The following is a 22,965-nucleotide window of genomic DNA, read 5'->3' on the forward strand; positions in this document are numbered from 1 at the left end:
CGGCTGCGGCCTGGGGTGTGTGCTGGGGCAGGAGATCGGGCCATGCGATGGGCCAGCCCAGACCCGGGCCCCACCAGAGTCGGCCGTCCCAGGCAGGCCGGGCCCTCCTGCTCTTGGCGCCCAGTGGCACCTGTGGGAGCTCCGGGAACACAGGCCGAGTGCACCCACCTCCGCCTGAGGTGGACTGCGCAGGGGCGGGGGGTGGGGGGGGTGCTGCTGATTTACATCCGACAGGCTGGGGGAACACCCAGGAAGTGCAGGCCAGGCACTAATCAAATCAAAGGCTAATAATAAACACCCTGAGTAATGAGAGCAGGCAGGCGGCTGGAGCTGGGCGAGCCGGGAGCAGCGGTGTGAAGAGCTGGGGAGGCCGGTGAGTGGGAACGAGGAGGGCTTGGCCTGGGCGCTTCCTGCCAGTGCGGGGGTTCGGTGGGCATGGCGCCCACAGCAGCTGCACCAGCTCAGGCTGCCAGGGCCTCCCCTAGTCCCCACATGTGCAGAGCCCCGCGTGTGGGGGCTCTGGGGGTCCGCCCCTTGCACTCCAGGAGAGGGCTGAGTGGGGAGGGAGTCACATGGGCAGGAACCCCCACCCCACCCCAAGCTGGCCCCAGGATTCCAAATCGGATTGATCAGGACATTTTTTAAGTATTTTATTTTGAAGTTGATACTTATGCAAAAGCAGAGGAGAGTTTGACACCCCTCCTCAGCCACCACCGGCTTAAACACTGGTCAGCGTACGGCCGACTTGATCACATCCATGCCAGTCCTACCGGATCATTTAACACAATTTTTTTAAAGATTCTTAAAATTGATTTTTAGAGAGAGGAAGGGAGAGGGAGAGAAAGAACCATCGATATGAAAAACATCTCTGGGCTGCCTCCCGCATGCCCCTCACTGGGGATCTAGCCTGGGAGCCGGGCATGTGCCCTGACCCGGAATCCAACCAGCAGCCCCTCGGTGCCCCGGACTCGCCTGACCAACTGAGCCACACTGGGTCACATTGTTTGATTTATGGATACCTCAGGGTTTATCTCTTAAAACAAAACCTCTTTAAATAACAAGACCCCAAAATCACACCCCCCTCCTACCATGACCTCTTCTGAAAAGAATGAGTCCTTAAGGGTCACCAAATAGCCGGTGTTCACTCTCCCGGTGGTCTGATCAACGTCTTTTCCAGCTGACCTGTTCTGGTTGGGATCGGAACGCAACCCATAGCACACATTTTGTTGTATGTTTTCATCTAGAACAGTTCCCATGCTGTCTCACTGTTTGTTTGCTCTTTATTTCTTGAAGAAACTGCATCATGCATCCTGTAGAGTTTTTATCAGGGCAGGTTTTGAAGGCCGGTTCAGCACGTGACATTGCTAAAGCTGATGAGAGGTCTGAGTCACCAGGCAGAGGGGGCCCAAGGCTGGTGTTCAGGGGATGTCAAGCCCGTGGTGGCAGAGCCTGGATCTGCACACTGCCCCCTGCTGCTCTGCCCCCACCCCTCTGCCAGGGAGTTGGACCAAGCAGGTGCCAGAGGTCACCTGGACCACAGGTCAGGAGACTGACCCAGTGAGGCCGAATCAGCCCTGCCAGGATTTGGGAGTTCTAGCTCCGCTGTTCATAAACTTGCTTTGTGACCAGGAATGATCGCCTTGGCCTCTCTGGGCTCTGCGGCCTCTGTCTCTCCAGACGCCCCTCAGAAACATAAAATTGCTTTGGACCTGCCGGAGTCCCTCTCAGAGAGCTGCAGCTAAAACAAAGTGCTTTGACTTTCTTCAACTTGGTGCTTTTCAAATTAATTTGACCATAGAGGTCTTTCTGGACGCCAAGCACACGGGGAGCACAGGCAGGAGACCCAGGAATCGCCTATCCTGGCTGCTCTCTGGTGTCACTGAGAGCCCAGGGCGAGCCCGGTGCACAGACCAGGCAGAGGGGCTCTTCCCTCCCCTGAATGTCCTTGGGGCTTCTTTGCCAAGCTTCTATGTACAATATCATGTCATCTGCAAATAATGACAGTTTCACTTCCTCCTTTCCAATTTGGATCCCTTTTATTTTTTCTTCATGTCTAATTGCTGAGGCTAAGACTTCCAATACTATGTAAATAAGAGTGGCAAAAGTGGACATCCCTGTCTTGTTCCTGTTCTTAAGGGAAATGCTTTTAGTTTTTGCCCATTTAGTATGATGTTGGTTGTAGGTTTTTTATATATGCCTTTATTATGTTGAGATATGATCCCTCTATTCCCACATTGCTGAGCGTTTTTATCAGAAATGGGTGCTGAATTTTATCGAATGCCTTTTCAGCATCTATTGATATGATCATATGATTTTTATCTTTTATTTTGTTTATGTGGTGTATCACATTTATTGATTTGCAAATATTGTACCAGCCTTGCATCCCTGGAATGAATCCCACTTGGTCATGGTGGATGATTTTTTTGATGTATTGCTGGGTCCGATTTGCTAATATTTTGTTAAGGATTTTGGCATCTGTATTCATCAGGGATATTGACCTGAAGTTTTCTTTTTTTGTAGTGTCTTTATCTGGTTTTGGAATTAGGATTATGCTGGCCTCATAAAATGAGATTGGAAGTCTCCTCTCTTCTTGGATTTTCTGGAATATTTTGAGAAGAATGGGTATTAGATCTTCTTTGAATGTTCGGCAAAACTCCCCTGTGAAGCCATGTGGGCCTGGGCTTTTGTTTGCTGGGAGTTTATTAATTACATCTTCAATTTTCTTTGTTGTTCTCTGTATGAGTCTGTTCTACTTGCTCATTTTGTTTGTAGATTCAATTGTTGATAGATATGTAGTATTTGCCATTTTATTGTTCATATTTTTGATCTTCTTCAAGAAGACACTTCAGCATTTCATGTAATACTGGTTTGGTGGTGATGAACTTCTTTAGCTTTTTCTTGTCTGGGAAACTCTTTATATGTCCATTGATTCTAAATGATTGTTTTGCAAGATAAAGTAATCTTGGTTGTAGGTCCTTGTTTTTCATCACTTTCAATATTTCTGGCCAATCCATTCTGGCCTGCAAAATTACTTTTGAGAAATCGGCTGACAGTCTTATGGGAGCTCCCTTGTAGGCAACTAACTGCTTTTCTCTTGCTGCATTCAAGATTCTCTCTTTGTCTTTAACCTTTTGCATTTTAATTATGATGTGTCTTGATGTTCCTCTTGTCTGGGAATCTACTTCCTGGACTTGTATGTCTGTTTTCTTTACCAGTTTAGGGAAGTTTTCTGTCATTATTTTTTCAAATAGATTTTCAATTTCTTGCTCTCTCTCTTCTCCTTTTGTCACCCCCATGATGCAAGTGTTGATACGTTTGAAGTTGTCCCAGAGGCTCCTTACACTATCTTCATTTTTTGGGATTCTTTTTTCTTGCAGTGTTTTGAATTCTTAATCTGTTAGATTGCTTATCTTCATTTTGTTTAGTTTTTTTCCTGGAGTTTTGTTCTTTTCTTTCATTTGGAACATGTTTTTTTGTCTCCTCATTTTGGCTGCCCCTCTGTGTTTGTTTCTATGTATTAGGTAGAGTTGCTATGTTTCCTAGGGTGGCCTGTTGTAGTAGGTGTCCTGTAGGGCCTGGTGATCTTCCTGATCACCCCAGCTGTGACCTCAAGGTGCATCCCTGTGTGGACTGTACACACTTCTGTTGTAAGTGAATCTTGATTGCTGTTGGCACATCAATGGGGGGGATTTACTTGGGCTGATCAGCTACAAAGAGTGGCTTAACCACTGACCCAGGACCTCTGACCACCCTGAAGGATCAGCTGTGCAGGGGCCCACCACACAGAGCAATACTTACTTCAGCAGTGTTCTGGTACCTACTGAGTCCACCCCTTGAATGTGTCACTTGTGAAGGCGGTTGAGTGATGGTGCTTCTGTATGGTCTGAAGCTGTCCACTGGGTGTGCTGGCTCTGGGGCAGGGTCAGCCACTGCCTGTGTTCTACCTGGGGCCACCGGGCATAGGTTACAAAGTGATCTGCAGATGGCTGCTTCTTGTGCTGGGCTTGGAGGTGCCCAAGAGAGGCCAAGCTATGAACCAAGGCCAGCTGCAAAAGGTATGGGGCTAGCTGAGACCAGATGCTGCTTGTTTGAGAGATTTTAGGAAAATCTGAACCATGAGCCTAGACAGGCCAATCCTATGGTAAAGCCACTGGAAATAGCTTTGGTGGGGCAGGGCCTCAGGGAATCCCTAGGGTGGGGCAAACAGTGTGAGCCAGGTTGCTGGAGTCCCAGACATTGCACCCATCTGCCAGCCCCATGGGGCTCACCAAAGAAACAACAGCCTCAGACAACAGGTGTCAGGGAGAAAGCTGCTCTCACCCCGATGCCAAAAACACAGTTCTTCCCCTTACATTCTGGTGCCTTCCAAGCTGCCTCCGGTGCTGGAACCCAGAGGGAGTGAGTCTGAGTAGATCTGCTGGTTTTTAGAGGCGGAACTTTATGGGGGCTTCTCTTCATGGCACTGAAACCTTTAGTTGGGGGGCACAGTATGGGACTGGGACCCCTCATACCTCAGGAAGGACCTTCACAGCTGAGGTATCCCTCTTGATTTTTATCCACCATACATGAGTGTGGGACCAGTCCTTCCACGTCTCTGCCCCTCCTACCAGTCTCCATGTGGCTGCTTCAATATCCTTATTGTAGGACTGCTGGATTCTGAATGATGGTTATTCTGTAGTTTAGTTGTAATTTTGATGTGGTTGTGGGAGGAGGCAAGTGCCTCATTTACCTATGCCACCATTTTGATCAGAAGTCTCCACTGGGCTACATTTGAGCATTTTGCAAGAATAGCATTTAGTAAGAATGGCCCAGACCTTGACACCCTTGTCCTATCCAACAGTCCCCCTTGAGATTTTTCACTCCTCGTTCTTGAGGGAATAGGGACCAGGGGCATATTTCTGTAACTACTTCCTGCTGAATGGGGACTGAGTATGTCTTGAGTCGAAGGAGTGAGATTCTCTGGCTGCCTGACATGAACGTCTTGGGGTCCCCTAGGCTCCGGGATTCCTGAGAACTGTGTGAGGAGAGCACTGCTCTAACAGGAGACACGCTCCAGAAGAGGTGAGGGAGAAGCAGGGAAAATCAAGACTGAGACCTTGCCCCTCATAAACTCTCACTCCGGTGGGATTCAATGAGCAAGGTGGACCAGAGTGACGGCCTCCCTGAGAACGAAGAGGCCGGCAAGGGAGAGAAGGGGGGAGGTGCTGTCCTGTTGACTCTCTTCCCGTGTGCTCCAGGACCCCGAGCCGTGACTGTGAGTCAGGAGTCACGCGTCGAGCGGCTGGTCTGCCCAGCACTTTGGAGGACAGGTGGGGTCTGGGCAGGAAGTGACTGCAGAGAGGGGAGCCCAGTGGCGGAAGCACAGCAGGCCCAGAGGGGGAGGGGCACCAGCTGCGGCAGTTCACACGGTATCGTCGGCGTGCGTGGTTTCTCGAGCACAGTGACGCTTGCCACGTGGTTGAGTGAGGAGCCGCACCTCATAGCACCTTGGCCTGGGAGGGGGGACAGCTCGGCAGGACGTCCGGACACAGCCCTTTGTGTCTGCTCCTGTGGGACAGACAGTGCATCACAGAAAAGCCCCGTGATGGCAGGAGGCACTTCCGGGGAATACAAGCTGTGTGTGTGTGTGTGTGTGTGTGTGTAGGAGGGTGAGGCCAAACATGTGAGGCTGTTCAGGGCCACACAGCAGAAGGCCCTCTGTGCTCAGACCTGTTGGACACATCCTCCAGTTAGCCAGCTACACAGCTGCAGTTCAGACACTGAAGCCCTTCGGAAAGTCAGGATACAGGGAGAAGACACCACTCACTCGCAACCTCTTTGTCCCCCAAACCCACGGCCCAGTAGGCGCTGGGCGGAGCCTTGAGACGAGCAGATCACCCGAGGTCTGTACACCCACAGGCTCCATCTTTCACAGACGGGCTCCTCCACCCCTCGTCCCCAGACGGGAAACATGAGGAGCTCAAGACTGAAAGTGAAGACAGGAAACAGCTCCGGGCACAGGCTGTAATGAAACAGGAGGGGAAAGCAAGGAGAGTCAGCGATGCCACGGGGCCGCCACAGGAGGCACTGCCCCCTCCCCCCGCACTCTGGCCCCAGTGCCCGCACCAGCAGAGGTCCCGCTCCGCTCAGCCCTCTGGCTTCGGGATCCTGGAGAACATGTGCTCAGAAGGCTGCTCCAAGGCCGGCCTCCCATGGCCCAGGCAGGTGGGACTGTGAGAGCCAGAGGACAGGCCAGGATGCCTGGTCTAACCACGTGGCCCACCTGCCACACCTCGGACCCACTCGGCTAAAGGAAGGTTCTGGGTGGCTGGGCCTCCCCTCACCTGCCTCCCTCCAGCTCACAGCTCAGCAGTGCAGCGTCTGGTCCTAAACCTCCGTGGCTGCCTCGGCCGTGACAGAGCGCTGGGCTGCTCCACCTCGCTGCTCCCGCCGCAGGGCACGTGCCCGCAGCCCGTTCCACTGCCGGTCAGCAGACTCCCAGCCACAGGCCTGTGCCCAGCTGAGGACACAGCCAGCAGCACGCGTCCTGCCTGTGGGTGCAGACAGCGAGCTCTCACCTCGACCCCCGTCACCCCAGCTGTGGAGCAGACGGGGCGCTGACGGCTGCTGCTCAGGAAGAAGCCGAGGTGTCGGCTCTGGACGAGACTGGACTCTGACACAGGGAAGGTGCGGCTGTGCACCTGCCCAGTCAGTGGGCGCAAAGCCATCTGCGGATGAAGGCACAGGGAGCCGGTGATTACTGCTCGGACCACTGTGAGGTCTCACCTACAGCAGTGACTTCTGTGATATTTCCATCTGCGTCCCATACCGTGTGGCTTCTGTGACTCAAAACATACACATGGCCGATGCTACCTGCTTCATTTTGCAAGTCCAGTAAAGCTGACTCGAACTGCATTTTTAAATCATAACAGACTTTTCTCTTTTTCTGGCACCAATCTAATCAGGGAACCTTCGTTTTCTTTAGTTTTCAGTATGACTGGGATACTTGGCCTCTGTGCAGTTTCTGAAATCACCCCTGCTAATAGGACACCTCTTATGGCAACGAGAGTCTTTGGAGAGATGTGACATGTAATCTTCTTATTATCCTTTGGAGGAAGAGAAACAGTGGGAATCGTACTTAAACGGCTCATAGATAAACCAGTAACTTCTCACAAAGCCCCAATCGTATATCTTGACACCATTAGCCGTAGACTGGCCCCCGAGTCCCCAGACAGACCTTTGCTGCTCAGTCTTGCTGCCCCGGCTCAGCTCCCCACGAGCTCGCCTGCGGGGCCTCCTCAGGGCAGGTGGTAGGCCTGTCAGATGGGAGCCTCACTGTTGTTCAGGAGACTGCGGGGTGCCGTTGTCATTTCCCGTGGAGTTCCGCCCTGGAAGTGTGGGAGCCCCAGGAAGGGTCCTTGCCTGGAAGCAGGCGGGGGTTGGAGGGAGAGACGTGTGTGGGGAGTACATGCTGAATCCGCGCCGAGAAGACAGTGCCTCCCAAATCCACAGTGGACGCTCGGCCGGAGCAAGGCCACCTGGGACGGGACAGGCCGCTTCCCACCATCGACCCATTTGCTACACTCCTCCATTTATGTGGGCACCCGGTGTCTCTGCGTCAAGGAAACAGAGCTCTGCCCAGTGCTGGAGAATGCACCCCAAGGGGCTGCTTCAGGGTGGAGTCTGAGTTTCCCACCGCCGGCACCTGTACCTGTAAGACAAACAAGGCAGATGCAAGTGTCCACACAAAGAACAAAATCCACCTCCTGCAGGACAGACAACCAGGCTGTTTGGGGTGCTCTATTCAAAAAGGAGACATGGTGATCACAAAGTAGTTTTATTTACTCGCAGCAAGCAAAGGAGACCGGAGTCACATCCAAAGCTGGGCCCCTGGAAAGGGGGGCTTAGTCATTGCTTCTGTATCCTCTTTGGGCAATTATACCTAAATCCGTTTTTCACACTCATCAGGTTGGGTTCCTGCAAGGCCTGTTTACAGCTGGTCTGCAAAATGCTACATTTTAACATTCAGCAAGAATAGCATTTAGTAACAATAGCCCAGACCTTGAGACCTTTAATTATGTAACAATTTGTCCTTTGATGATTCAGCTATAAGAGCTCTTTGTATATTCTGAGTACAAATCCCTTATCAGATATGTTTTGCAAACAGTTCCTTCAAGTCTGAATGTTGTTTTATTTCCTTGACAGTGTTCTGGGAAACATAGAAGTGTTTAATTTTGATGAAGTCCAGCCTCTCAATCTTCTCTTCAATCATTTGTGCACATGGTGTGATTCCTGACGTGAGATTTATGCTGGTTCTCTCCTAAAAGCTGTCTCGTTTTAGGTCTTACCTGGAGGTCTAGGATCTGCTGTGAGCTCGTTTTTGTTTACGGTTTGAGGGAGAGGTCATTCTTTTGCATTGTGTCTCAGCATTATTTGTTGAAAAAGTGTTCCTTCTCCCACAGAATTTTCTTGGTACCCTTGCTGAAAAGCAATTGACCGTGAATGTTAGGCTTCGTGTTTGGACTCTTAACTCTCTGCTATTGATCTATGCCCATTGTCACGCCAGTACCACGCCATCTGGTTTGCTTTGTATTTAGTTTTTGACATTAGCAAATGTGAGTCCTCTTTGAAAACTTTCTTCTTCTTTTTTTTTTTTCAGGATTGTTTTGGCTCTTCTGGCATTTCTGTATGATTCAGGATTAGCTTGTCAAAGTCTGCAGAAAAGTCAGCTGGGATTTTTATTGGGATTGCATTAAATCTGTACAATGATTTGGGAAGTATTGCCGTCTTAACGATATTAAATCTCTGAATTAACGGACATGCAATGCCACTCTATTGATTTAGTTCTTCAATTTCTTTCAACACTGTTTTAGAGTTTTTAATGTATATGTTTTGCATTCTTTCTTGAGTATTGTATTCAAAACACTATTTTTGGTTTCTTTTGCTTTCTTACAGTGTTTCTTTATGTATGTAACAACACAGAGATTTACATGTTAGAACTTTCTTCCGTTCTGCAAAAAGTAAGAGAGAGAGGAAGGAGGGAGGGAGGGAGGGAGGGAGGGAGGGAGGGAGGGAGGGAGGAAAAGAGTTTATGAGCCATGCTGTTATAACAGTACCTTTTTTTGTTTTTCTACTTACTATATTTTGGAGTTCTTTACATAGCAATATATAAAGAGCCTTCTCTTCTCGTTCTTTTTTAAAAAAAATCCTCACCTGAGGATATATTTGTATTGATTTTTAGGGAGAAAGAGAGAGAGAGAGAGAGAGAGAGAGAGAGAGAGAGAGAGAGAGATCAATTGATTGCCTCCTGTACACTACCTGACTGGGAATTGAACCCAAAACTTAGGTCAGTGCCTTGACCAGGAATCAAACCCTCAACCTTTTGGTGTACGGGACAATTCCTTTTGTAATAACTGCATACTAGTCCAGTGTATAAGCTTACTATAATTTCCTCAGTCAAACTCCTCCTGATGGAAATTTGGGTTATTTCCCATCTTCTGCTATTACACATATTTCTGCAATGAATTCATCATTTTGCACTTTGAGATAATCCAAGTCTACTCACTGTATTAATGGGAGAACACATCAGCAACTTGGACAAATGCTGCCAAACTGCCCTCATGAGGTTACTCCTATTTTCCTTCCTTCCGCAATGAGTGAGTGTCCTGTTCCTAGTGACCTCGCCAATCGGTGTCGTTAAGCTTGTGTATTTTTAGTAATTTACTCAGCGGAGATAATGTCAGTTTAGTCCGAATTTGCCTACCTCCAGGCCAGGCACCTCCGTGCCGTTTTCCCTTGTCTGTGAGCTGCCTGTTCATTGCCTTGGACCAGTGTTCTTCTGCAAGGCTGGGCTCTTCTCTTCATGTGCTCTTTACACGAGTTGCAAATGTTTTGTTCCCATTTTTTCATTCGGCTTTGGGCTTTGTTTGAGGTGTTTTTGTCATCTATTTTATCAATCTTTTCTTTTATAGGTTTTGGATTTCGTTTCATAGTTAGGCCTTTCAAAAATAGTTTTATTCTTTTTTCACATTGAAACCTTTGGACAGTGTTTGTTTTTTTAATGCAGGAGAAATTATTTTCTGTGCGGGTTTCTGGTCCAGTCACTTTGTCTGCATCGAGAACCCTCTTCCCTCAGTTCTGAAAGCAGAAGCCAGGATTTTTTGTGCACCTCCCCCTTCCCGTCCCAGGACTCCTCCCCCTAGTTCTGTGTGAATAGAGAAAATGCAAATGTCAGCCGGCCCAGCTGTCTGCTGCACAGTGCAGGAAACACGACTGCTGGTTATTCCTCTGCTCCACTGGAAACCACGTGAGATGTCCGGGCATGTATGCACATCTGCAGCGGACCTACTCTGTGCCTGGTGTGTGGAAGGAACCAGATCCAGAGTGAGTGAGACAATGAGAGCAGGCAGAGGGCCACACCCTCAACGGTCAACTACAAGACAAGAAACAATGGGGTGATGATCGCCCGGGAGGGCCCACGTGAGACAGCTCAGAGGAGAGGCACGATGTGGGGACAGGCGTCCTTGGAAAATGCTGATGCCTGAGCTAGGAGGCCCCATGTCTGGGGGACTAATCTGATGTGACATAAGTGCTTATACATAATCGATGACATTCTGTACCACTTACATCAGAATAATAACTATGTGGCCACCATGTCTGGACCAGGTACATGCCTGTCATGCGTGGGCCCTTGGGAAAATGTTCTCTGCACAGGATAGGCTGTAGTGCCCAGACCCTCCCCAAGGTGACTTGATGACTCACGGGTGCTTTCCCCACCAGAACACCGCTGCTCTGGCTGCCACTCAACTGTGGCAAATAGGCAAAAATCACAATGGGTAGAAAACTGAGAAAGTGACCTGACTGGTTCTCCCAGGACCTAATTTCGTTCTGACTGGAGATCCAGCGTGGGGACAGCTCACCACCCTGAGAACCTCAGAAAGTCCGCTCGGGTTGGGGTGGGGCTGGCAGGGGTAGGTCTTAGAACTGTCTTCGATGTTCCATAAAAGCCTGGTGAGAAATCATATACAACGGACTGAAATAAAAAGTCACCCTTTTCTCTTCCTTCTCTTCCCTCCCTCTCTTCCTCCTTCTCCCCACCCCCTCCTCCTCCTCCTCCTTCTCCTTTTTGACTAATAAAAGCAAGATCGTAATGGTCATTGTCAATTCTCCCAGATTTCAGACTGTGACCCCCTCCAGGGCACACACCCCATCTCTTCACACTGGAACCCCCCTGCCCACACCCCACTGGTGACGGCAATGGCTCACTTTGTGTTTGTGAAAAGACCGAGTGGGAAACTCCCCCTGTCTTGAAGCTTTTGTTGTCCTTTCTTTTGAAGTCACATGGACAGAGTTTCTTGGCAAAATTGTAACAAGCAAGAATGAGGAGCCGACACTTTCATTCATCTGCTCCTTCTCATGGGACAACACCCCTGTCCCCGCTGTGGAGAAAGACACGGAGTTGGCTTAGCCCTTGTGGCCCTTTTATTTTTTCCTGACAGGCCCTGCCCCCCTTGGCAAGCACAGCACATTGTGTTTCAAGGAGAGCAATACTGAGACGTGCACTAGCTCAGAGGGTTGTCCCCTTGGCAACGAGCTCAGTACCACGCCGGGCAATTCGCTTGCTGTTTCTATGACGCTCACAATGGCCTGTGAAGTAAGCCATTGCATCCCCATTCCACAGGTTTGGACACTGAGTTTCAAAGCGGTGAAATCCTGCCCCAGGCCACACGGCTAGGAAATGCTGGACCCAGGACACACAGCCGGATGTCCCCAACCATTGCTGCCTGGGGGCTGTACCAGGCTCTCTCTCAAAGAGTCTGAGAATATAATATGCTTTTTGACGTTTCCATTTTAGACATTATGTGTTGATTTTCTGCTTGACTCTTTTTTTTTTTTTCCCATCCTCACCCGAGGACATTTTTGCATGTATCTTCAGATAGTGTGGGAGGGAGAGAGGGAGGAAGAAAGAGAGAGAAACATCAAAGTGAGAGAGACACATCGAGTGGCTGCCACCCACATGACCCCAACTGGGGCCGGGGACAAACTGCAACCGAGGTACATGACCTTAGGGGGAACCGAACCCAGGCAGTGGTGGGAGGGCCAGCCGATGTTACACCCAGACAACCTGGCATACCTGCTCAGTCTATGCCCTCAGGACTGTCCAGAGAACCATAAACAGCCGAAAGTGCCCTGAGCCCCCAGCCAACCAGGGAGCTCATCGGTGCCCTCCTGGCTGTCAGCTACTCAGTTTGTCCCAAATGTAAGACATTCTGCAGTTTGTCCTGCCGTACCCTCCTCTCCAGAAGCCCCCTGCTGCCTCTGTTCACTGACACCAGTCTGTCCGCCCTCACACAAGTGAAAAAACTACTCTATTGTATGTGTCTCTGAGTGATTTGTGACATTTAAAAAACAATTTTTTTCTTTATCAATTTTAGAGAGAGAGGAAAGGAGAGGGAAAGACAGATAGAAACACTGATGAGAGAGAACATCAACTAGCTGCCTCCTGCATGCCCCCCACTGGGGATCGGGCCCACAACCTGGGCATGTGCCCTGACCAGGAATCGAACCAGTGACCTCTTGGTGCATGGGTGGACGCTCAGCCACTGAGCCACACCGGCCGGGCGATTCGTGACATATTTATGACGATGTAATTTTTGCTCACATTTGCTATAATTTCCTAGGAGTTGATTACCCCCCAGCTTCCTTGCATGTCTCAGTGGTTTAGCCCCAGCTCTGTAGCAGATCCAGCTTGTCCACTGGTCAAGCTTTCGCTGGGGAAATGCCTCCTCTTCTCTCTTGTTGTAGCTAATATGGGACTCCCTCTCAGCCTACAAGCAGCTGTCCCTGGAGACTTCCCCCATCATCATTCTCAGGATTTCTACCTTCGCCTCTGCGAACACAGATCCTGGTTTCCTCCCCGTCCTCCTTCTTGGGTTTGCTCCCTAGATCTGATGGAACATTCTCCAGTAGCTGACCCAGAAATGGTGTGTGGATGAATGATACAATTTTTGAGATCTTGGATGTCTCATAATGTCTTTTCTTTTTAATCCTCACCCAAGGATATTTTTACATTTATCTTCAGACAGAGAGGGAGGGAGGGAGGAAGGGAGGGAGGGAGGGGAAGAGAGAGAGAGAGAGAGAGAGAGAGAGAGAGAGAGACATCAATGTGAGAGAGACACATCAATTGGTTGCCACCTGTACAACCTCAACTGGGGCTGGGGACTAACCACAACTGAGGTGTGTTCTTGGCTGGAATCGAACCCGGGACTTCTTAGTCTGCAGGCCAACACTTTAACAGCCGAACCAAACCAGCTGGGGCTCATAATGACTTTCTTTGACCCCACACTTGATTGACAACATGTATTGTTCTAGCCTGAAAATAATTTTCTATCATAAATTTGCATCATGGTTCCACTTGCTGCTACTTTTTCGTTTTGCTTCCTTGTGGTAAAGATATCTAACAGAATTTATCATTTAATCATTGTAAGTGTACAGTTCAGTGGCATTAAGTGCATGCTCTGAATTGGATGAATTGTACTATCACTCCACTACTCTCTACACCCAAACCTTTTTCATCATTCCAAACAGAACTTCTGTACCCATTAAACACTAACTCTTATTATCCCTCTCCCCCTAGCGTCTGGTACCCTCTAACCCACTTCTTACCTGTATGAATTTTATTATTCTGGTAACCTTATATAAATACAATTGTACACTATTTGTCCCTTTGTGATTGGCTTATTTCACTTAGTGTGGTGTCTTCAAGGTTTATCCATGTTGCAACAGGTATCAGTTCTTCAGTCATTTTAATAACTGAATAATATTCATATATGTATATAATACATTATATTTATCCTTCATCTATTGAACGCTTGGGTCTTTCACTTTTTTACTATTGTAAATAATATTGCTGTAAATGCTGATGCACAAGTATCTGGTTGCATCGCTGCTCTCAAGTTTTTGGTTCTACACTGAGGAGCGGAATTGCCGGGAACATGCTAGTTCTGTTTCACATTTTGAGGAACTGCCCAGTTGTATTCTATTGTGGAGGGTTCCAATCCTCTCCAATGCGTGTTACCCACCCCCTTCTTGTAATTGTGTCCTAATGGGTGTGAAGTGGTGTTTCATTGTAGTTTTTATTCACATTCTACGAATGACTGATGTTGTTGAGCATTTTTTATATGCTGATTGGCCCTTGTATATCTTCTTTGGAGAAATGTTGATTCAAGTATTTTGCACAGTTTTGACTTGAGTTGTTTTATTTTTCTATCCCTGAGTTTTATGAATTAATATAGTCTGGATATTAATCCCTTATCAGAGATACGACTTGCAAGTATTTGCTCCCATTTCGTGAGTTGTCTGTTGACTCTCTTGATGCACAACAGGTTTTAATTTTGATGAAGTCCAATTTATCTAGGTGTCATATCCAAAGTGTCATCACCGAATTTAAGGCGTGAAGATTTCCCCTTGCTTTCTATTAAAAGTTTTATAGTTTTCACTGCATAGTTTAGGTCTTTTATGTATTTTAAGGCAATTTTTGTGTATGTTGTCAGGTAAGGGTCCAACTTCATTCTTTTGAGTGTGGATGTCTGGTTTTCCCAGCACTGTTTACGGAAGACTGTCCTTTCCCTGTTGAAAGGTTCTAGCGACCCTGCTGAACATCAGGTGACCATTACATGTGAGAGTTTATTTCTGGGTTCTATTCCATTTCACTGGTCTGTGTGTCTGCCTTAATTCTAGTATCACACTTCAGCTTGTAGTAAGTTTTGAAATCAGAAAGTGTGAGTCCTCCAGATGTGTTGTCTTCTTCAAGACTGTTTTGGCTTATCCAGGGTCCCTTGCAATTCTATATGAATTGTTAAGATGGGTTTTTCTGCATTAAAAAAAAAAAAAAAAAAGCCATTGGGATTTTTTTAGGGACTGTATTGATTCTATAGATCACTCTGGGCAGTACTGACATCTTAACACAAGTAAGTCTTCCAATCCATGAACATGGTATGTCCTTACTTAGGTCTTCTTTCATTTCAGCCATGTTTTGCAGTTTTCAGGATACCCTTTTTTCACCTTGATTGAAGTTATAAAAAGCATTTTATTCTTTTGTATGCTTTGGTAAATGTAACAATTTTTCTTTTCAGATTGTTCATTGCAAATGCATATATAAATGCAACTGATTTTTGTGTGTTGATTTTTTTATTCTGCAACTTTGCTAAATTCTTTTATTAGCTCTAACAGTTATTTTGTATGTGTAATTTTTAGAGTTTTTTTTACATATAATATTATGTTATCTGTGAACAAATATCATTTTATATTTTCTCCTTTCCAATATGGATACCCTTATTTCTTTTTCTTTCCTAATTGCTCTGGCTAGAACTTCCAGAACTATGTTGAATTGAAGTAGTACAAGGAGGCTTTCTTGTTTTGTTGTTGACCTTTCAGTCTTTCACTGTTGAGTATGATGCCAACTGTGGGTTTTTCATATATGGCTTTGTGCATGCTGAGCAAGTTCTCTTCTCTTTCTTCTTTACTGAGTGTTTCCATCATGAAAAGGTGTTGAATTTTGTGAAATGCTTTTTCTGCATTAATTGAGATGATCATGTGGTTTTTCTTCATTCCTTTACTGTGGTGTATGACACAGATTAACATTTGTTGGGCCATCATTATATTCCAGAAGTAAATTTCACTTGGTTATGGTGTGTAACCCTTTTGAAATGCTGTTGCATTTAATTTGACGATATTTTGTTGAGGGTTTTAACATACAAATTTATAAGGCATACTGGTCTGTAAAATTTTTTTTTTATTTTTTATCCTCATCCGAGGACATTTTTCCATTTTTTACTCAGAGTGGGAAGGAGAGAGAGGAAGAGAGAGAAACATCGATGTGAAAGGGACACATCGAGTGGCCGCCACCCACACAACCCAACCAGGGCCGGGGACAAACTGCAGCCAAGGTACGTGCCCTTAGCGGGAACCAAACCTGGGTCTCTGTGGACCGCAGGCAGACACTCTAACCACTGAGCCAAACCGGCCAGGGCTGGTCTGTAAATTTTTTCTTATAATGTCTTTGTTAGGTGTCAGTGTAATGCTGACCTCTTAGAATGAGTAAAAAGTGTTTCCTCCTCTTCAATTATTTAGGAAATGTCTGCAAATTAGTGTTAATTCTTCCTTAAATGTTTGGCAGAATTCACCAGTGAAGTCATCTGGTTCTGGACGTTCTTGTTAGGAAGTTTTCAATTACTGATTCAGTCTCCTCACTTGTTATAGGCCTATAGATATTCTTTCTTTATGTGTTAGTGTTTGTAGATTGCATGCTTCTAGGAATTTGTCCATTTATCAAGATTATCTAACTTGTTGGTGTGTAATTGTTCATAGTACTTTCTTTTATATTTATTTATTTTTATTAATTTATTTTGGTTACAGATATTTCTCCTTTTTTCCCTATTGACATTCTCCTCCCAATCCTGCCTTGCCCCCACCAGCATTGATGTCTATGTCCATTGGTTACACATACATGCATATAAGTTCTTTGGTTTCCCTCTCCCCTCCCCCTCACTCCCCTTTTCTGAGGTTTGTCAGTATGTACCCTACTATGTCTCTGGGTCTATTTTGTTCATTGTATTCCACAAATAAGAGAGACCACGTGAGATCTGTCTTCTCTGATTGGCTTATTTCACTTAGCATAGTACTTTCCAGGTTCCTCCATGTCATCTCAAAGTGTAAGAGATCTCTCTTTCTTACAGCTGCATAGTACTCCATTGTGTACATGTACCACAGGTTTTTAATCCACTCATCTACTGATGGACACTTGGGCTGTTTCCAGATCTTAGCAATTGTAAATAGCGTTACTATGAACATAGGACTACATATATTCTTTCTGGTTGGTGTTTCAGACTTCTTAGCATATGTTCCTAGAAGTGGGATCAGTGGGTCAAATGGCAGTTCAATTTTTAACTTTTTGAGGTAACACCAAAGTGTTTTCCACAGTGGCTGCACATATCCTTTCACTTTCAACCTATGTGAGTCTTTTGTTGTGAGGTGGGTCTCTTGTAAACAACATATATATGAGTCATATTTTCTTATTCATTCAGCTACTCTATCTTTTTATTGTAACATTTAATCTATTTATGCTTAAGGTTATTATTGATATATACTTATTTATTGACGTTTTTGTTTATTATGGTTATGTTTCTCTTCCTATTTCTTCTGCTTATTACAACAATTCTTTTAACTTTTTTTTTTTTTTTTGGTCTGGGAAGCTCTTTATTTCACCTTCTATTTTGAATGATAGCCTTGCTGGATGGAGTAGTCTTAGAGTCAGAATCTTGTTTTTCATTACCTTAATTACTTCATGCCATTCCCTTCTGGCTTGTACTGTTTCTGTTGAGAAGACTGCTGAGAGACTTATGGGGGTACCTTTGTAGGTAACCTGTTGCTTATTTCTTGCTGCCTTTAGAATTCTCTCTTTGTCTTTAATTTTTCACCTTTTAATTATTATTTGGCTTGGTGTGAGCCTGTTTGGGTTTTTCTTACCTGGGGCTCTCTGTGCTTCTTAACCTTGTATGTCTTTTTTCTTCACCAAGTTAAGGAAATTTTCTGTCACTATTTCTTCAAATATATTCTCTAGCCTTTGCTCATTGTCTCCTTCTTCTGGCACTCCTATGATGCAGATGTTGCTACATTTCGTATTGCCCCACAGCTGTCTTAAGCTGTCTTAAGCTGTCTTCCTGTTTTTTAATGTTTTTTCTTTTTGGTTCCTTGTGTGATTTTTTTTGACTCTCTCTTCTAAATCACTGATCCAATCCTTGGCCTCCTCTACTCTGCTGGTTATTCCTGCCAATGTGTTCTTTATTTCTGCTATGTCAGTCTTCATTTTCCCATTGTTTTGTTTTCAATGTTTCTATATCTTTACTCATCCTGTTGAGCTTCCTCATAATTATTACTATGAACTCTCCCTCTTATATGTTGCTTAATTCCATTTCATTTATCTCTTCTGTAGAATTCTCTTGTTCTTTCATTTGGGATTTGTTTTTTTGTTTCACCATTTTGGCTGCTTCAGTAGGTTTTGGAGCCTACCAAATTTTCCCTGTGAGTGTTGGTATTCTGCTGTTTGTGACTTCCTCTACTGGGTTTAAATGAGTGTGGGAGGACCTACATTAAACACCACTGTCAAGTCTTACTTTCCTGGGTAGATTTGCAAGCCCAGGAAAGGTTCAGTTATCCTCTAGTTTTTGCCTGGAAGTTATCATTCTCAGTTACTTGATGAGCCTTGATTTGTAACCCCCAGCTGAATGAAAAATCCCTCAACTGTAAGAGAATTTTCAGCAGGTGGGGATCTTGCTTATTATCAGACTTTAGATGTTAATGACCCTCAATTTGCATTTCTCTGGCCTGGCCTGGTGGTGCTGAATTCCTGAGGGAGGGGTCATGGCTTTTTCCCAGGGTTCTGAGAAGGGGTCTTTGAGTAATATGGCTACTGTCTTATGAGGGAGTGATTCAGCACAAAACTCCTGGTGTCCTCCCCTCCAGCTCTCTCTCCTGAGCCAGGAGCCCCGGACTTTCTCCACATAGTTCTATCTGTGCAGGTCCTACCAGGCTCAATTTGGCATCCTCTTTCTGTCGCTGGTTATACAGGTTCTCTCCAACTGCTTTTCAGTTGTTTTTTTCTGATGATTTCCATATACTTTCTTATAATCTATGAAATGTCCCCACGTTCATTTACAATTTTAGTAATTTCAGTCCCCTCTCTTTTTTCTTAGTCAATCTAGATAAAGGTTTGTCAATTTTATCAAACTATTTAAATAACAAACTTTTGGTTTTGTAGATTTTCTCTTTGATAAGTTTTTTATTCTCTATTTCATTTATCTCTGCTCTAATTTTTTTTTCTTGTACTAGCTTTGGGCTTAATTTTCTCTTTTTTTCTAGTTCCTCATGGTGTACAGTTAGGTTATGGTTTGAAAATTTCTTCCTTTTTAGTGTATGTATTTACAGCTATAGGTGTTCCTCTTGGCATTACTTTTACTGTATCCCATAACTTTCAGTATGTTGTGTTTTTTTATTATTATTATTATTTATCTCAAGGTATTTCCTAATTTCCCTTGTGATTTCTTTTTTGACCTATTGGTTGTTTAGAAGCATGCTGTATAATTTACACATATTTGTAAATTTTCCAGTTTTTCTTTTGTTACTGATTTTTGCTTCCATTCCATTTTGATCAGAAAAAGATGTTGAATGGTTTCGATCTTTTAAAACCTATCAAGACTTATTTTGTGACCTAATATATTGTCTATCCTGGATAATGTTCTGTGTACACTGAGGAAGAATGTGTATTCTGCATATGTCTGTTATGTGTCATTGGTTTGTAGTGTTGTTCAAATCCTTTCTTTTCTTATTGACTTTTTGTTTGTTTTTTCTACCTATTACTGAAAGTGGGGTAGTAATATATACAAATATTATTGTAGAACTATTTATTTCTCCCTTCAGTTCTGTCATTTTTTATTTTATATATTTTGAGGCTCTCTTGTTATGTGCGTATGTGTTTATAATTGTTATGTCTTCTTACTGTATCAAAATTTTTATCAATATATATTGTACTTCTTTGTCTCTTGTAACCTTTTTTTATTTAAAGTCTATTTTGTTGCCCTGGTTGGTTTGGCTCAGTGGTTAAAGCATTGGCCTGCGGTCCAGAGAGACCCAGGTTCGGTTCCCGCTAAGGGCACATACCTTGGTTGCAGTTTGTCCCCGGCCATGGTTGGGTCGTGTGGGTGTCAACCACTTGACGTGTCTCTTTCACGTCGATGTTTCTCTCTCTCTCTTTCTCCCTCCCACTCTATCTGAGCAAAATATGGAAAAATGTCCTCAGGTGAGGATTAAATAAATAAATAAATAAAGTCTATTTTGGTGAATAATAATATAGCCACCTCAGCTCTCTTTTGGCCATTACTTCCATAGATTATATTTGTCCATTGTTTTATTTATTTATTTATTTTTAAAAAATATGTTTTTGTTGATTTTTTATTTTAGAGAGAGATAGAAACATCAAGGTGAGAGAGAAACATCTATCAGATGCCTCTTCCATGCTCCCTACTGGGGATTGAGCCCACAACCTGGGCATGTGCCCTGACCAGGAATTGAACCTGGACCTCTCAGTGCATGGGACATGCTCAATCCACTGAGCCACACTGCTGGACACTATTGTTTTATTTTCAACCTCTTTGTGTTCTTTTATCTAAAGTAAGTCTCTTTCTTGCTCAGTGTGGCTCAGTGGATTGAGTGTCACCCCATAGACTGAGAGGTCCCTGTTTGATTCTGGTCAGGGCACATGCCCAGGATGTGGACTTGATCACCAGTTGGAGGTGTGCAGGAAGTAGCCAACTGATGTTTCTCACATCAATGTTTCTTTCGTGCTCTCCCTCTCTCTCTCTCTAAAAAATCGATAAAAACATATAAAATAAATTACTAAAGTAAGTCTCTTGTAGACAGCATACAGATGAATATTGTTTTTTTTTATAAATCCAATATGCCAACTTCTGCCTTTTAATAGGGTTGTTTAGTCCATCACAATAATGTGATTACTGATAAAAGATTTACTTTTATCACTTATCTGTTTTCTGTATGTCTTATATTTTTCCCCCTCAATTCCTCCATTACTGCCATTTCTTTTTTAGCTCTTTATTTGTTAGTATTCTTGAAGACTGCAGTTTAAAGAAAAATATATAGATGTGGCATTGGTTAATAAAAGTATGTAGGTTTCAAGTGTACAATTCTATAATACATCATCTGTATATTGCATTGTGTGCCCTCCACCCAAAGTCAAATCTCCTTCCATCACCATATATTTGCCCCCTTTACCCTTTACTGCCCCCACTTCCTTTCTCTCTGGAAACCACCATGCTGTTGTCTGTGTCCATGAGTTTTTGTTTGTTTTCTTGTCTTGTTTGTTGTTTTTTGTTTTTTTAGAGACTTTTTCTTTCTTTATTGATTTGAGAGAGAGAGGAAGAGAGAGGGAGAGAGAGATAGAAACATCCATGAGAGAGAACATCGATTGACTGCCTCCTGCATGCCCCCCACTGGGGATTTATCCCACAATCTGGGCTTGTGCCTTGACCGGGAATCAAACTGGTGACCTCTTGCTGCATGGGTCGATGCTCAACCAGTGAGCCACACCGACCAAGCTGTTGCTTTGAGTTTTATATCCCACATATGAATGAGTAAAATCATATGGTGCTTAACTTTTCCCATCTGACTTATTTCGGTTAGCATGATATCCTTATGACCTACCCATGTGGTCACAAGTGGCAGTATTTAATCTTTTCTAATGGCTGAGTAGTATTCCACAGTATATATGTACCACATCTTCTTTATCCAATCCTCTATTCCAGGACACTTCGATTGTTTCCATGTCTTGGTCACTGTGAATAATGTTGCAATATACATAGGGGTACATATATCTTTCTGAATAGATGTTTTCAAAGATTTTTGGTAGATACCCAGAAGAGAGATTGCTGGGTTATATGGTAATGCTAATCTTAATTTTTTGAGGACCTTCATCCGGTTTTCCATAGAGGCTGTACCAGTTTACATTCCCATCAGCAGTGAATGAGGGTTCCTTTTTCTCCACATCCTCTCCAATACTTCGTGTACTCGTCTTCTTAATAACAGCCATTCTAACAGGTGTGAGGTGGTATCTCATTGTAGTTTTGATTTGCATTTCCCTAATAGCCAGTGAAGTTGAGCATGTTTTCATATACCTGTTGGCCATTTGTATTTCTTCTTGGGAAAAGCGTCTGTGTAGGTCCTCTGCCCACTTTTTAATTGAATCGTTTTTGTTGTTGTTGTTGAATTGTATGAGTTCTTTCTATATTTATGGAAGATGTTTGAAAATATCTTCTCCCATTCAATCAGTTGACTTTCTTTGAGTGAGTGCATATATATTGATAACTGTTATGTCTTCTTAGCGTATTGTCTCCTTTGTCATTATAAAATGCCCATCTTTGTCTCGTTACCTTTTTAACTTGAAATCTATTTTGTCAGATGTAAGTACGGCTATAGCTTCTTTCCTCTGGATGCCGTTTGCTTGGAGAACCATTTTCCACCCTCTCTTTTTGAGTCTATATTTGTCCTCACAGGTGAGATGTGTCTCCTGAAGCCAGCGGATGGATGGGTTCATTTATTTGTTATTCAGTCTGCTACTCTCTGTCTTTTAATTGCTGAGTTCAGTCCCTTTACATTTAAGGTGATGTATGAGGATTTCCTATAGCCGTTATATCTTTTCTTTCTTGGTAATTCTGTCTCCATTGTTTCTTTTCCCTTGTGTTTCTATCTGTTGTTTTAGTTTCTTGTTATTCTATGGGTTTTTTCCCCTCTGGTCCTTCTTTTTTAATGTTGTGTGCCTCAGTTCTCTTTCTGTGTGTGTGTGTGTGTGTGTGTGTGTGTGTGTGTCCTGACCAGGAATCAAACCTGTGACCTCTTGTGCATGGGTCAATGCTCAATCACTGAGCCACACCAGGACTTCTCTCTCTTTTTTATTTTTGTTTTTATTATTTAAAAAAATTTTTTTCCTTTATTGATTTTAGAGAGGGAGGAAGGGAGAGAGAGAAACATTGATGTGAGAGAGATACATCAATCTCTCCCATACATGCCCAGACCAGATATCAAACCTGGAACCTAGGTATGTGCCCTGACCAGAAATAGAACCCACAATTGTCTCGTGCAAAGGATGATGCTCCGACCAACTCAGTGATACCAGCCAGGGATTCTTCTCTCTTTTCAAATGTTTTTACCTCCTTTAACCTTTAGGCTATATTTAAGTATATAATACTCTATTCTGAATAAGAATTGCAATTTCCTGCTTCTGTTTTGTATCCTTTTGCCTTTTAGTTTTAGGTAGGATAACACCCTTCAGTATTTCCTGTAATGCAGGTCTAGGGGTGGTGAATTTCCTCAACTTCTGTATGTGAAAAAACTCTATTTCTCCTTCATATCTAAAGGATA

General features: G+C 44.3%; 1 protein-coding gene across 2 annotated transcripts in view; it reads left to right on the forward strand.

Annotated features, from left to right (window-relative positions):
- The first annotated feature begins 282 nt into the window (after positions 1 to 282).
- Positions 283 to 22,965, forward strand: part of TNFRSF13B (TNF receptor superfamily member 13B) — a 55,279-nt gene continuing 32,596 nt past the window's right edge. The window contains exon 1 of one of the 2 annotated variants that reach the window (XM_036278434.1): positions 283 to 373. The gene's annotated coding sequence lies outside the window, so the exon portion shown is untranslated. Of the gene's footprint in view, positions 374 to 1,410; positions 1,541 to 22,965 lie in introns of those variants that run through there. The other variant, XM_036278435.1, reaches the window with a different exon arrangement.

The sequence above is a fragment of the Molossus molossus genome, unplaced genomic scaffold (assembly GCF_014108415.1).
Source record: "Molossus molossus isolate mMolMol1 unplaced genomic scaffold, mMolMol1.p scaffold_m16_p_28, whole genome shotgun sequence".
Taxonomy (NCBI): domain Eukaryota; kingdom Metazoa; phylum Chordata; class Mammalia; order Chiroptera; family Molossidae; genus Molossus; species Molossus molossus.